The following is a 16089-nucleotide window of genomic DNA, read 5'->3' on the forward strand; positions in this document are numbered from 1 at the left end:
TGGACGCTGGCTCCCAGTGCTGTGAGGAGGAGCCAGAGTATGAATTCTCTCCCAGGAGAGACTGAGCACCGAAAGTAAAGTAAAATAAAATAAAAAAATAAGATAAGATAAAAGCCCACAATGGGAGGGATGGGTGGTCAGGGGAGCACATTTAAATAAGAATGCTAGTGTTTGGAGGGGCTTCTCTGTGCCCCACGTCCTTTGCACATTTGAGGGGCCAACAGGCCGGAGGGCATGTCTCACTGCCTGCTACTGAGTGTCCCCTTGTCCTGGTCCAGCTGCACTCTGTAGACCAGATGGGAGTGAGTTTGCCCAATTTAGCTGAGAGGGAAGTGCATTAAGCTGGGAACATTCCTTGCATTAGATTTTTACCCTATGTGTGGCACCTTGTAGAAGTCAAGTGGGTTTCCAGAGAAGAGGGGCAAAGGTCAGAAAGAAGCTTTTGCTAAAGTTATTTGCATTTCATCTTCTGTAAGAAGGAGTGCGAGACAGAATATAAGTGGTAAAAGAGAAAACACAACAAAAACAAAACTCTTTATCACAAAGAAATGACAGTCCCAAAGACCTTGTTGGCTTGGTACTCAAAAGAAGTCTGCTCATTTAAAATCAAAACTAAGAGCTTTCTTATAAAAATATACCTCTCTTTAATCCCTGGACCCTTTGTTGATCTCCTGTCTAAATTGTGCTGTAGTCATTAATTTGACTCTCTTGTAAATGCGAGTGTGGGGAACAAAATAATGAATGGTCCCATTCATGTCAGTTAAAAGTTAAAGTGTCTCTCTGTCACAGAGGCAATGGTAAGCAGAGGAGAGTCTGCAGGAGCAGGGAGTGAGCGGCTGACTCATGCTGGCCTGGCTGCAAAGTACTCAGCAGCCCCTGACACCAGAGCCATTCCAGAAACAGCCTGGCTCCTTCCAAGCTTGGGGCCCAGTCGCTGGTCCAGCCTTGCTGTGCCTCAAGGAAGTGAGCAGCCTGCTAATCGCTTTCCAATTAGCTGCTGCCTGAACAAGGACACCCAGAGGAATAGTTGGGCCCGGCGACCGCCGAATTCTCCTGACCCAGCAAATGCTGTCATCGGTGCGTTGGATGGTGGCCTTTGCGCCGAAAGCCCCACAGTTGTCAAAGATGCTTGCGGAGGATAGTGTCAGGGCTAACTGCATTCTGAGCTGGTCACCTGACAAAGATGTTGAATGGTCCTGTGAATGACCTTCTGGGCAGTTCGGCCCAGGCTGGTTTCCTAGCACTCGGGATGGACCACAGACACAACCCTCAGAGCAGCATGACTCATGTGCCCTTTCATGTAAGGGACTTCCTACCACCTCCAGCTTATTATCTCGTGATGCGCGGTAGTGGAGCATCAGGCCTCAATGTCCCTGAAATTTATCACGTAGGAGAGAGAGTGAATGTGGATGCCCATCATTGACAGCTGGTTTAGGTCCAGCGGTCTTGGCCTCTTGCCTGATGTCTTCTCACCAATCTTGGTTTTCCACCTCCAGCCACAGTATAAGTCTTCTGCTTTCAGCCCAGGCTGCTGAACTTGGCAGGAGCTTGACTATAAAGTGACTTAGGATGCAGCCTTTGCAGTGATGGATGAGGAGGGCTGGACATTGTGTCTCGGACCGAGTACCCATCCCTACCTGTTTGCTCTTCGAGCAAGAGATCCTGTCTCATGTAGTCAGTCATTCTTGCTCTGGCTTGTTTCCCAAACAACCTTCCTCCTGGTATCCCTTCCCCGAAGCTGTGGCTTGCTTCTTGCTCTTCTGAAAGCTATTTTCTATGATAAGCAGACTTTCTGCCCGCCAAAGACTTGTTCATTAAAACACATCCCCCCCCCACACACACACACACCTAGTCCTCTCTTGGTCCTAAGTGAAATGCTCATTTGATTACACTGCATGTTCCAGAACTTGGCACTGGAAGAAACTTCCATCTGACTTTCCAAGTTTCCTCCGTCCTAAGGAAGAGGTCTGAGGCTTGAGACTCAGGCAGTCCAGCCATTTCCCTGGCTCTTGTGGACCCGCTCCTCATTTTCTGTTTTACTGGGGCCATGTGCCTCCACATGGCTTCCGTCAAGCTTCTTGTACTGATTGGAGTGTGTGTCCTTTTCTTCCCTTATTTCTTCAAGTCAACCACCTCGTTCTTTTTCCACCTCCTCAGAGCCCTCCCCGACAGCCTTGTAATAGAGATGTCTTTTGTAAATCTGCCGTGTCCCGCTGTTGACACACAAGCATATATGACACTTCTGATAGTCACCTTTTTATACCACAAGCCACATCTCCAGAGAGTTAACTTTTTACGTGTGTATGCCTTCCTCAAGGGTGTCCAGCCTTTTGAGATTAGAAACTTCTGGACCCTTTCAAAAACATATAATTATCATCGATCCTGTCTAACATTTAAGTTCTTGAGATTATTTGCTCAACTGAAAAAGTCTTAATTAATCACAGATGAATATTGTGAGTTGCTAGGGAGCTTGGTTTTTTGTTGTTGTTGTTGATCTCCCAGCTGTGAGTCCTCTAAACACACCGTAAGACCTGAGTTCTTCTTCGTTTTCACTTCCGGCTGTTGGAGAGGTCCACAGGAAGTTGAATTCTCAAGAAAAACTATTTTAATTAAACACCGCAAGTGAGAAGCCAAAATGAGTCAAAATATTGTCTGTCCCCTCCCATGCCATCTCGATACGTGAGGAAATACAACACCCCAAGGGGAAGTCTGGTTTCTATGGTAGCACTCTCTGCCAAATTGTTCTTTGTCTTTTGTACATGTGAGAAAAGACAAATCGTCTTGAGGCTAGAAAACAAACTGGACTGGCAAGCTTACAAACTTCTTTCATGTTTGCTTATTTTTTTTTGAGTTTTGTAGGGTTTGTGTGTGTGTGTGTGTGTGTGTGTGTGTGTATGTTTTCCCAAAGACAGGGTTTCTCTGTAGCTTTGGAGCCTGTCCTGGAACTAGCTCTTGTAGACCAGAGGTCCACCTGCCTCTGCCTCCCTAGTGCTGGCATTAAAGGTGTGCACCACCACCACCTGGCACCTAGAAACTTCTTTTAGTTGTTTGCATGTTTTCCTGGGACCATCAAAGGGAGTGATTAAGTGGTTAGAGACATTTACTGTTGTTCACCTCTCGTGGTACAGTGAGAACTCACCTCGGGATGCTGCATGCCATACGGTGAGCATCTATTGCTACCGAAGTGCTTTTCATTTTAGGAAATGGTACCCAAAGGATGGTAATTTAAGAAACGTAAGTGGAGGGTGGTAGAAAGATTGAGAACTATTAACTGGAAGGGGAAGCTGGCTGTGACTCGGAACCATCCTCTGCTTTGATTCCCCTGCTCTGTGCAGTCTCCGGGAAGCAGTGTGTCATCCATAGCTGCAGTGGAGCAGATTCATACATATTTACTAGTTGCAAATTAGAAAGTGCAGTCTGGAGAAGGGCTGTGCTCTTTGTCTTTCTGCTTTTCTTCCCCGGCTGATGATTCAGTGCTCTTTACACACCCGGAATCCAGAGGCCGCGTTGGGAACTTGTCATATTCCGTGTATACCAATAAGGTCTTTGTAATTTAAATGGAGTTTTATTTTCCAATTTAGAGGCTTGTAGGGGAGACAGACTGGGGTTTTCTCCATCCTGTGTCAAGGCTTTGATGCAATGATTTATTAGGGTACCAGTCGAGATATTGATCCTGCTAATAGCTTCTGCCTGGCCTCACAATGTTTTACATTTTCCTCGCCTAAAAGACCATATTCCCTTTCTTCTCATCTGATTGACCATAAATGCTTTGGCCTTTCCTCAGTAATTATCTCACTCACCAAAGCAGTGGGTAAAAGTCAAGTATTTATAGACTAATTAGTGAAGTCAACATGTCTAAGTGGAATGTTTCGCATAATAGCAAGAAGTCCCACATAGTCTTGTGAAACCAGCAAAGTTTGCTCCACAGAAAGCGAGGCTGAGAAGACACATGGTTGACGGCACACACGCTCCTGGAGGCAGGTCTCTCCTGTGACTCTGAGGGCTCAGCCAGAGATGCGCTGGGCTAACGCGCTTTTCCTCAGAGCGCTGTTTTCATTTTTATTTTCTGCTGTTGTTCATTTTTTCTTTTTTTTTAACTTATGAAAGCTTTTGGATATTAGCTGGTTCTGACTCTATTTCATATTTGTTCTTTTTTGGATTTTATTGTGTGTGTGTGTGTGTGTGTGTGTGTGTGTGTGTGTGTATGCACACATTTTCCTGAGAAGTATGTGTGCTGTCTGCATGGATGCAGGAGCTTGTGGAATCCAGAAGTGGGTGTCAGATCCCTTAGAACTGGAGATACAGAGGCTTGAAAACAGCCATAGGGGTGCTAGGAACTTACCCCTTCCCCCACCCATTCTCGGCAAAAACATTAAGTGCTCCTAACCTTTGACCTATTTTTTTCAGACCCAAGATTTGTTTTGTTGGCTTTATTATCTCATGATATGAATGGCATCATCAATATCATGATCAATGGTAGGCAGGTCCTATAAAGATACAAGGAAGAGCCATTTATTGCATGTAAAGCTCCTTTGTCTTTAGAAAATGTCTCGAAAGGTAGTAATTCTTGCCTAAGGTGTACTGCACCTGGTTCTGGAAGCAGACAAAGTGCTACATGGATTGAGGAGCTAGGAAGCCTGGTTCAGGGTGTGAAGGAGGTAGCTCAGCAGGGGAGGCACTGATGGCCTGGGTTCAGTCCTTGGGACTCATGAATAGGTGGGAGCAGAGAATTAACTTCTAAAAATTGTTCTCTGAGTTTTACATGTGCCCCCATGGCACATGCATATTGGCATATTGCACACATAATCCATATCATACATATGCATATCACACATACAGACACGATTATATATAATTTAATGTATATTTACCATTAATATACAGTATATTATATATGATGATTTAATTATTATACTATAATCATATCAATTATAATATGTAATTATATTAATATATCATTATATGCTATATAATATATATTATATGTTATATTAAAGGTAAATATATATTATATAATATAAATATATATTAGAGGTAAATATGTATTATATAATGTAATATACTTAGCCTTTATACATACACACTCATATAGATAGATAGATAGATAGATAGATAGATAGATAGATAGATAGATAGATAAAACACCTGGTTTTCAGCTTGTTTTTTAACCATGTTTGGGGGGGCACCAATTTCTTTGTTTTAAAACTAGAGATACAAAAACCACTATGAAAATCAAAGTTGATAATATCTGCAAAATTACTTAGTAAATTATATGGAATTAGAGAGAAGCTACTCTTTTAAAAAGCATTTCCTGTGACTGGAGAAATGCCTCAGAGGTTAAGAACACTGGATGTCCTTCTGGAGTACCCAGGTTCTGGTCCCACCACCCACTCGGCAGCTCACAACTGTCTGTGAGTCCAGTTCCAGGAGATCAGGCACCCACCCTCACATAGGCACACATGCAGGCAGAATACCGACGCACATAAGAAAAACATAACAAATTAAAAATAAAATCAAATTAAAAGTATTTTTAGTGGCATTAAGGTCACTTCTGTGAAGCTTATAGCCCTGAATACTGTTGAGTAACATTGCCCCCATTTGTCCATGTGTCCCCTCTGATCAAGTGGACCCTTTGCATCCTATGTACATTTTCCGAGAGGTGAAAAATCTTACAGGAGTCACAAAGGTAATTGTGAGACCTCTTTGCAAAATGCAGGAATGTTTCAATAGTAGGGCCCACGTGCAATGACTTCTGTGCCCCTCCCATTCAAGTGACATTTGCACACTTGGACAGGTACTGCACGCTTTCTTGAAGTGTGCCAGGTCTAGAATGAGAAACAAAACCAACAGCAAACCTACATGTATGCCTCAAGTGACAATCACCAAGTCTTTCTCGTAATTGTACCTTCTGATTGTTCATTGCCCCGAATGTCTTTAAACCCCCTGCTTCTCATTATTTGCAGGAACTAACAGCTTGCAAAACCAGAAGCCAAAGCAGAATTGAGTCCCAAAAGGGAGATCAAAAGGGGGCCAGACACCGGAAGTGAGCTGGTTCCTAACAAGTGGTGAGTATTCCAGCTTTGGAGACAAGAACCTTACTTTCTGACCTCTCTCGGGGCAGCCAAGGGTCTAGCCCAGGCTGCCTGAAGATTTGTGATTCCCTGCTCCCATCTTCCTGAGTGTGAGTCAGAATAATAGTGACCCTGAATTCACTGGACCCATGTTGTTTTTGCATAGACTGCTCTGTTTCCCTGTTCAGCATGGTTATTACAGCAGGAACCATCCTGTCCTAAACCAAACAGTGCTGCTTACATTCAGTCCTATTGCCATCAATGTCTTCCTTACTGCCCCGTGTGCCTTGCACCCATTTCTAAGTACCAGTGGTGTCATTAGGCTGTCTGCGACTGCCCTCTCTCCCCATCCAATGCTATTTTCTACCCTCTACAGAATATCATAGGCTCCAGGATTAACTTCTCTTCCTAGGAATTCCAGAAATGCCTAGATTTTGGTGATTATGATGATGATGGGGGCGATGGTGATGGTGAATGATTAAATCAAGGCAAAAGATTACATCCCTAAACGAATTCATAATAAAGGTTCTCCTTCCCTGACTAACTGTGTGCCTCTAATGTTGAAAATCTTCAATGTGCTATTTATTTGGCTGAGGTATGGTTTCTTTATCCATTATCTCAGCAGAGCACTGAAACCCTAGTCTTTTTGTGAGGTCAAATATTGGCATGTGTGAGGTCAGGTAGGTCTTAGGCTTGGGTTGGTCCTTCCTCACATAACGGAAGGTTATGACCAGTCATGACCTAGGCAGAAAGTATTATATCATCCTTGTACTATTTATACTATTTATTCCCAGATGTGGCCGTGATCTTACTTGGGCCAATCCTGTAGGCAATAACAATTTCAGTAAATGGGAGGGGGAGGGGAGTTACAGAGGTGAGCTAAAGACAGAAGGAGGGCAAAGGGAAGCCAGAGCTTAACCTTAACCCCCGCCCCCCAAGTCTCTTCTGGCCCTGGGAGTCTGTAAATGAGAAAGAGAAGGGGCAGGGATAAGGGCAAAAGGAAGAGAGAAGGCTCTTTGAATACCGTAAAAGCCTCCAGGCTAATGAATGCATTATGAAGAGTTGTTTATCTCCTAGACTAGAGGTGAGCCTTTTTCTGTGGCTGCTGTGAATTTCAAAAAATGCATCAGCTTGTGGCCTTCCTTGCATGTCCCCTTCAGGACATCAGAGAAGTCTCCCTCAACGAGGCTGAGGCTTTCAATAAATACTTCGGCCTTTTCTTTTTCAGTATTTGCCTCCCTAAGTCAGAACCGGCAAAGAGGGTTGCTGAGAGACCAGAAATCCCTCAGAGTGACAAGGCGAGGGGACTTGGTCTATCCTACAGAGGTTGGAGACTGAGATTTTTCAGCATGGGGGCATGGGATAGAAACAAAGATGGGGATAGAATGGTCAGACAGGCCAGCAAGATGCTCTAATGCAAGGAGGCTCAGAGTAAATTTATTTTCCAAGACCCAGCTTTCTAAGTGTGTGTGTGTGTGTGTGTGTGTGTGGAATTGAAATGCCCCCAGCTTACTGAGTGCCCTTTAACTGGAAATGGCTTCACTCTATGGCTCAGGGACATCTGTGCTGGTCATGCTCCCCTGCTCTGCTGGAGGTAGCCATGGAGAAACCAGCTTAGGGAATCCCCAGCAGGCTGGAACAGCGACTATGCCTTGGGACATTGGGTCTAATTGGAGTTTCTGGAAAGGTGCTGAGTACCCTTCTGCTCTGTGGTCCTTGATCATCAAATGCAGTCATCAGGGACTGCAGTCTCTTAAATCTTGACTATCACAGTTGACTACAGTGCAGTATAACTTTCTACAGAAAAGTGGCTTTGGTGTTTGAAAATGCTTCATAGCTCTGAGATATCTGGACCATTAGGAAACAGATTTGCTGCCTCATAATTGCTGTAATTGTGAGAAGACAAATAAGCTCGCAAACCTAGCTTAATAGTTCCTTCCTGCAGGCTCCTCACTGGCCACTGCTAGGTCTGTTCTGTTAGGAGTGAGTGTTACAGCAAGGGTTGAGAAAGCATTTCTTGAAGAGGTAAGATCTCCAACTTTACCTTTATTAAAACCTTGCAAGTAAAGTCTCTGAGATGGCCCAGTAAGTAAAGGTGGTTGCCACTTAGCCTGGTACCCTGGGTTTGATTCCTGGTACCCACAAGGTAGAAGTAGAGAACCAATTCTTGGCTATTTGACTTCCACGTGTTCACCATGGCATACCTACCCAAAACGTAGCATGTGTGTACACACATGCTAAGTGAAAAAAAAATTAAAATTCTCTTGTGGTGGTTGGAAAGAAAATGGCCCCCAAAGGGAGTGGCACTATTACGAGGTGTGGCCTTGTTGGAGTAATTGTGGAGGAAGTGTGTCATGGTAGAGGCAGGCTTTGAGGTTTTATAGATGCTCAAGCCACACCCAGTGAGACAGGCCACTTCCTGTTGCCTGCCTATCAAGATGTAGAATTCTCCAGCACTATGTCTGTCTGGATACCACCATGTCCCACCATTAAGATAATAGACTGAACCTCTGAACTGTAAGCAAGCGATACCAATGAAATGTTTTCCTTATAAGAGTTGCTGTGGTCACAGTGTTTCATCACAGCAACAGAAACCCTAAGTAAGGCAGAAGTCAGGACTGGGAGTGGGATATTGCTGTGATAGACCTGATCATATTTTTGTTTAGAATAATCTGTAGTTAGGGCATTTGGGTTAGGAAATCAGTGAATACTCTAAGCCCTGCTTAATGGGTCATGCTAGTAGGGGCATGGAAGGCAGGGGTGCTGAGCGTGACTTCATGAACTGTGAGGCCTTGCTCAAGAGGTTGCAGAGGAGAAGAATATGGATACGTGGCCTAGAGATTGTTCTTGTGATAGTTTGGTGAAGAATGTGGCTACTTTTTGCCCTTGTCCGAAGAGTCTGACTGAGGCTAAAGTAGAGAATTTTGGATTAATTCCATTGGCAGAGGAAATAACAAGACTCTGTCCTGTGGTTATTAGCATTAATTCTGATGAAGATTTGTGATGAAAAGGAGCACGCTGAGCAAACAAACATACAAAATGTACAGATTGAGAATAGGACCCCGGGAGTTGAGTAGAGCTAAATCCTGTGTTCAGGGAAGTTAACAGATTAAAAAACGGAATAAAGGAAGTGGTGGCCCCAGGGCAAGATGCCACCCAGCTAAATTTCCAGTTTGAGAAAAGAAATTACCGAAAAGTTTAGAGCTGCTTGTGGTAATCCATACCTTTAATCCCAGGACTGGGAAGTCAGAGGCTGGCAGATCTCTGAGTTTGAGGCCAACCTGGTGGTCTACAGAGCAAGTTTCAGAACGGCCACACTTAGGCAGTGAAGGACAGAAAAATTGGACGTGGGGGCCATGTTCCAGCCCTAGCAAGCAACAAAGCTTGGCAGCTTCTGCCACATGGCTCTGGAGTTAAGGGTAGAAAAAAGGGGGCTATGCAGTTTGCCTCCAGATCTAGGGAGAGCCACTGAGGCCAGGCAGGTGTCAGGAGAGTCCCTGAATGGAGGCCTAAAGAGCCCATTGCATGAAGCTGAGAAGTTGAAGCCTGGGTAGCCTTGGAGACTTCAAGATGTTGGCGATGCCAGAGTCATGGGACACCTGCCAAGGAAAGCTGCTGACAGGGAATGGAGCAAGCCCAGGAGAAAGAAGTGTGCTGCAGCCAACAGAAATGAAAGGAGTTGGAGATCTCAAGAATGCTTTGATATTAGATGTGGAAATGCGGAGTGGAGTTTGCCCAGATGGTTTTAGGTCTTTGGTCCAGTGTTTCCTTGCTCTGCTTCTTTCCCTACGTTTTGGAATGGTAATGTATGTCCTGTGCCATTCTATGTTGGAAGTATGTGATCTCCTTCTTTTTGGTTTTGCTTTTATAGAAGATTACAGTTAAGAGATAGCATGAATCTCGGAAGAGACTTTGAAATTTGGACCTTTACTTAAGTTTGAGACTGTTATAGACTATGGGAACTGAATGCATTTTTGCTTTATGATGTGGCTACAAGCCTTTGGGGGCCCGGGAGTGGAATGTGGTGGTTTGAAAGGAAATGCCTTCCAAAGGGAGTGGCACTGTTAGGAGGTGTGGCCTTGTTGGAGTAGGTGTGGCCTTGCTGAAGGAAACCTGTCACTGTGGAAGCAGGCTTTAAGGTCAGATCTATGTTTAAGTCCTGCCCAGTGAGGCAGACCATTTCTTATTGTCTGCTTATCAAAATGTGAAGTTCTCCAGCACTGTGTCTGCCTGCACACCGCTACTCCTAGCTACTATGCTCCATGACAATACTGTACTGAACCTCTGGAGCTGTAAGCTGCCACCACAATGAAAGGTGTTCCTGTGTAAGAGTTGCAGTGGTCATGCCATCTCTTCTCAACGAGCTAAGACACTTGTCTATGGTGATTCAGAGATTCCAGAGCTGTTACCGGAGGGCAGAATTACCGCAGGAGACTACTCTCTAACCACTATGGATTACTTATGATCTAACTCACAAAACATCAGGAGCCATATTTTGTGATATGAAAGCCTTGCCTGGATAACACAACCAATGGTTTAAATTACTGCTGTTATATATCAAATGATTTATTGAACCAAGATAATTAACTCCTGTAAGGCAACACAAAGCACAATGCTCGGCCGTATACAAGAATCCTAGAAAGCACTGTTAGAAGGTTTTAAGGAAAAAGCATTAGGGCAGCACTCATTGAGCATGTGCTGGTGGGAAAGTCACATGACACCCTGGATGTTCTGTCTTCTCACGTACTGTGGTGGCTAACTGCCGTACCAAGCCACCGGGAGATGCGTGGACATCAGTTATGGTAAAAATAAAATGCCACAGGTCCCCCAGTGGCAGCAGTGGGCAGTGAGCTTGAGACCACGGCAGGCCACGAAGGCCATGCAGAGAAAGTGGGTATTTATTTAGTGGGCTATGGAGGGGAAAGGGAAAGGGGGGAAGCAGAGAAGGGAGAAGAAGAAGAAGAAGAAGAAGAGGAAGAGGAAGAGGAAGAGGAAGAGGAAGAGGAAGAAGAGGAAGAAGAAGAGGAAGAAGAAGAAGAAGAAGAAAGAGAGAGAGAGAGAGAGAGAGAGAGAAACAGAGAGAGGAGGGAGAAGGGAAGAGGTAGAAGCTGCCTCTTTGGGAGAGAGACTGGTGGAAAGGAAAGATCTCAGGCTGGAAGCAGAAGGAAGATCTACTTACCTCAGTGGAGGGAGGGGAGGGGAGAGGGAGTGGCTTGTCCCTTTCATCCAATCTCAGGAATTAGGTGGATTTGTGTACCCTGGGGTATAAGGCAAGAAAGCAGAACTCTTGAAATGCCCCACGAGGAACTGCACACTTGGCTCTCCTACTCGAGGCCCTGCATTGTCCAAGTCCCTCCAGAGCTGGAGTTGGGTGCTTAGTGCCATTGGGTGACTCTTATTTGAGCATCATATTCAACATTGTGCCTTAAAACCTGACCCTCATGCCTCAGTGTTAGTCTCTCCTGAAACCGGAAGACATGACTATGAACTTCAGGGCAGCCTAAATGGTCACTAGAGTTTCAAGCTGCCATGACAGCCCTAAAACCTGCAGTGCTATACCTGTGTTATTAGGGCAAGATACTGTTTGTATTGGTACCTGAGAGGCTCAAACACACAGACACGTGCAAGAGCTTTCTCTAGACCCACTTATACAGTCAGTGTATATAAAGTAACTGGAAATTCAGCTACTTTAAAAATAAAACATCATCCAGGAAGCCGTGTATCACTGTCCCCAGGCTGTTTTTGCATGAAATGCCTTTGATCATAGTGGAGGCCAAACTTCTCCTTTGATGAAGTGGGGATTTGGAGTTGCTGATGAAGCTAGTGATAATAATCATAGTTCTTCCTAGCTTTGGGGTTAAACACAAGGACCAAGTCCTACCACACGTTAGCACTGAGTATGCTGCTATTCTTGTCTGTGCTCAGGACTTAATGGCTAGCTAAAAATACATTTGTCAGTTGGCAAATTTTCAAATTGTTACCAGTCTGCCATTCACAGGGTTGCTCCCTCACCATGCAGATCCCTGGGAACCTCAGGGCTAAGGACATCTTTGTGGAATTTATCAGAAGCCTGCTTTTTTTCTCTAATTCAAATCACTGATATTTTGATGGGATATAATTGATGTGAATTCTACCATCATTCTGTTTTCAGCTAAGTTGATTATAAAAGAAGCAGCTGTCTGGGTGTGATTGGCTAATATTTTAGTAGGCAGACCAATGGGTGATGTTTCAGGGGTGTGGGGTGGTGGAGCAGAAGAAATGTTTTTAAAAGAGAGCAAATTACTGTTTCTGCTTAAGATGGCTCGCCATCAGGTTGTGTCAGACCTGAACAACTGTTCTTCCTTATTATTAGTCCTTTCCTTTGAAGATAAGCAAGCACGTGGTTCCTTCCCTAGACTCCACTTGAACGGCAGGTACTTCCTGTAGCATGGATTCTCACTAGTCTTTATAATAAAAGCCCAGAGTCAGATATAGGGGTTAATGCTGAAAGATCAGAGAAGCCAACCACTAAAGACTTCTTACCCCTACCAATGCTTAGGCCAAAAGGCTGATCCTGCTTCTGTGAAACAGACTGCATGCTCAGACTGAATTCTCAGCTGCATCTGAATTCCTGTCTCCTCCCACCGTATATTTCCTCTCTCTGCCCAACTATATCACTCCTGTCTGCACCTCCCTGGTTTTGTGATCCCTAGTGCTAGAATCTGATGTGGGATTCCTCTCTGTATGCTAGGAATATATTTTATTGCCATTGGTTAATTTTTAAAAAGCTACTTTGGCCTTTGGCAGGGCAGAATATAGGAGGTGGGGAAACTAAACTGAACGTAGGGAGAAAGAAGACAGAGTCAGGCAGACACTGTGTAGCTGCCAAACGAGAAAGATGCTGAGACTTTTTCAGTACACCACAGTCCTGTGGAATACATAGATTAATAGAAATTGGCTGATTTAAGATTTGAGAGCTAGTTAGAAATAAGCCTGAGCCATCAGCCAAACAGTGTTGTAATTAATATAGTTTCTGTGTGTTTTTTTGAGTCTGGGTGGCTGGGAAACAAAAGAACAGTCTCCCATCAGCTTTGTGTGAGCTCTGCTTCTCTTTTAGACAGATTCAATCTCCTGTAGCCCAGGGTGACCTTGAACTCATAGAAATCGTCTGCCTCTGTTTCCTGAGTGCTAGGATTAAAGGTGTGTGCCACCACTGCCTGGCATGTATGGCTAACTAGTGGCTTAGCTCTGCACCCTGGTCTTCAAGCAAGCTTTATTTGTTAGATTAACCAAATCATCACTACAAACAAAATATCACTGCAACTTCCAATTATTAGCTTCTTCCCAGAGCCAAGTAATACACACCACAGCCCTCCTGGTAAGGTGACTCTTACCACTTATGTGATGAAGCTTGAGGTCGTCTCAGTGGTAGTCGGGTCACGTGGAAGTCACATGGTTCCTATGGTGATTGTTTTTCTACTACTGAAATTTAAAGCTCTTCGGCCTCGTGATTAGGCTTACAGTTATTTTGGCAATAAGTCCACTGTATTTCATGAAAACACAACGGCACCTAGTTGTGCTCTAGTTGGCTTCCAGCAGCTTCTGCCAAGCAGCATCTGTGGCACTGAACATACACGGGCCCCAAGAGGAAGAAAAGAAGTGAACTTTGGTCTTCAGGTCAGTGGAAGGCAGAATGCTTGGTTAGATGTCAAGAAGTCAAGAAAGAGTTGCTTACCTGGTCTCCCATTTTATTCAGATTTTAACAGTTAAGTGTCTAACTTTTGCCCACCAAAAAGCATGTTGGGTTCTATACAAAATAAATCATATACACGCAGTCTCGCAAGCTGACCTTTTAAAGAAGCAAAGCTTGTGGTATTTGTCACGCAGAGGTATATGAAAGGCCTTGGAGAGAAGAGGCTCTCAAGATAATTAAAGGATGGAAAAGAGACAAATAGAAAAACCGGTATAAGCTCGATCCTGTGTGCTCTGAGATGTGACTTGTTAGAAATACATTCCCTCTGCTTAGAGCTCTATGCTCTGTGCATTCCTCCTTAACTCTCAGTGCTGGGGATCAAACCCATGTTTTGTGGAGTAGGCAAGTGCTCCCCGCCAACGGACATCACTCGCCCTCTCACTGAAGTGCAATTGCTGAGAACCGATTAGAGAAAGCAAGACTAGAGTGGAGAGAACAATAGGGAAGTGTGTCGGTCTTCTGCTGACCTCCCCTCCGCCAGTCAGCAGTGCCCATGAGAGAGAGAGAGAGGGAGGTGGGAAAGATGGGCCTCTGTGGAAAGTCTCTCCAAAGGCTTCCCTGGCCAGGACCGTGGGGGCTGGTGGGAGAGTAAAGGAGAAGGTGGCATCCAGGAAGATAGCTGTGGTTTTTATCAATCAAGAGCCAAAATGGAAGTATCTGTGGTAGATTTATATCTGCAGTAAAACCCAGTACCTTTAGAACACTTATCAAATTTATTGTTTATTGTTTTGGCTTATCCCCATTATTTAATACTCTTGAAAAATTGCAAGATTTTGAAAAATCTCTCATAGCTCGTATTTTCAACCTCTTCAATCCTTCCTTAATATTTTTCTGTAATTTTAATGAAAATGATTTCAAGTAAAACTCAACCGTGTACCACAGACTATTCTTCTTACACACACACACACACACACACACACACACACACACACACACACACACATCCCATGGCACAATTCAGTCAGAAACCCTCAGAACTCAGGCCAGGTTGACATTGCCTCGAAGAAATTAAAGCACAATGGTTTTGTTATATTGCATTTTTCACACACACAAAGAGAAAATCGAAAGAGATGATCCTGGAGGAAGGATAATTTTTGTGTTTTTTTTAATAGAACAACTCAGCACTACTACTTTCAAAAGAGGCATTTCTGTTATAAAATCAAGTTTGCAATTGAAAATGATAACCCACAAAGCACTCTCCGGGTCTAGACTGCACCTGGGTTTTCAGATTTTTCAGCTCGAAATATAAAGGCAAAACTTTCTAATGGGATTATAAAGCTGCCGAGTCATAATAGAAGTTTTTCTCTCTCTCCAGTCATAAAATGCTGTCAAAAAGCATCGCCCCAAAAGAGAGAGTTCCTTTACCTGTGGAAACTCCCTCCGCAGCTCTAAACTGCACACCACCGATGACAAATGGCATACACCTCTCAGCTACAGAATGAAATGGAGATGCCAAAAGTCTTTGGAATTTAAGGCCCAGGGGTCTCGGTGCATCCTCGTTGCTATAGCACAATGCCGTGGATTTATAAACAACAGGCTGTAAAGACCGAGAACAAGGAGCTGGTGAATTTGGTCCTGATGAGGGCCTGCTTCCTGGTTCACAGACAGCCAACTTTTGGCTGTGTACTCGCCTAGCAGTGCTCCTGGGACTTGCTCCCATTTGTGAGGGCTCTTCTCTCATGACCAAACCACATCTCAAAAACCTACTCCATGGTACCACAACCTTGGTGGGTAGAATATCAGCATCTGAGTTTGGGGAGACAGATTCAGTGTCCAACAAAGGCAGAAAGCACATATGCTGGAGATGGAAATGGGAAAGAAAGAAAGAAGGGCACTGAGAGAGGCAGGTTATAGTGTCTGCTGTCTGTTCTCAGGATGGTTCTCCTGAGCACGAGAGAAAGGAGAAGATAGCCAGGGGATTAGCTTTCAGATACACATTATTAGCACACTGTGTAGGAATATCATACAGGAATAGGCATTGAGTTCTCCTATAAAATGCTTTATACATCATGCTTCATGATCCAGAATCACCAAGGTGTAATATCTAGTCTCCCTGCCCCCTCCTTCCAGCAGTAAGGGTTGTTACACTAAAGACCTTTTGGTCATCTTTTTGCTTGTATTTTTATCTTCATAACAAAGCACAGAATTTTCTTTTCGTTCCTTTTACCAGAAGTGGAGCAGAGAAGTAAATGTTGATTCTGACTGTCCAGAAGTCCCCAGTTATCTCTCCCTCCCTAAACTGACTCTGTGGAACAGAGTCACATCCCTTAGCCACGGGCACACCTT

General features: G+C 44.2%; 1 protein-coding gene across 5 annotated transcripts in view; it reads left to right on the forward strand.

Annotated features, from left to right (window-relative positions):
- LOC101997947 (ecto-NOX disulfide-thiol exchanger 1) overlaps positions 1–16089 on the forward strand; it is a 468349-nt gene that overhangs the window by 216467 nt on the left and 235793 nt on the right. For all 5 annotated transcript variants that reach the window (XM_005355649.3, XM_026783288.1, XM_026783287.1 and 2 more), the window contains exon 3: positions 5964–6065. The gene's annotated coding sequence lies outside the window, so the exon portion shown is untranslated. The remainder of the gene's footprint in view (positions 1–5963; positions 6066–16089) is intronic.

The sequence above is a fragment of the Microtus ochrogaster genome, chromosome 17 (genome assembly GCF_000317375.1).
Source record: "Microtus ochrogaster isolate Prairie Vole_2 chromosome 17, MicOch1.0, whole genome shotgun sequence".
NCBI lineage: Eukaryota > Metazoa > Chordata > Mammalia > Rodentia > Cricetidae > Microtus > Microtus ochrogaster.